Source organism: Corvus brachyrhynchos, unplaced genomic scaffold, assembly GCF_000691975.1.
Source record: "Corvus brachyrhynchos isolate BGI_N302 unplaced genomic scaffold, ASM69197v1 scaffold72, whole genome shotgun sequence".
Taxonomy (NCBI): Eukaryota; Metazoa; Chordata; class Aves; order Passeriformes; family Corvidae; genus Corvus; species Corvus brachyrhynchos.
Window position 1 is genome coordinate 10,956 of NW_008236763.1, and position 320 is coordinate 11,275.

Here is a 320-nt window from a genome sequence, read left to right on the forward strand (position 1 = left end):
GAGGGGCAGCCGGCAGGCCCGGAGGAACTTGGTCCCCTTCCCGAGGAGACCCGAGGGCAGGAGGGTGTTTGCCATAATGCTGGTGACCTTGGACGCTTCTCCTTTTTCCTGGCTTCTGTTGCATTTCCAGGCTGGAAGTGTTGAGCTCTCCCACCCACCCACCTGTTCGTGTGACCCCAGGGACAGTGGGGTGACTTGGGGACAATGAGACATGGTGGTTGGCTTTGGTGTTTGTAGATGAGACATGGGGGCTGAGTTTGGTGGTTTTTTCCAGCAGAAATGCTCTTTTCCCTCCCAGTGTGTCCATCTCAATTTTGGAC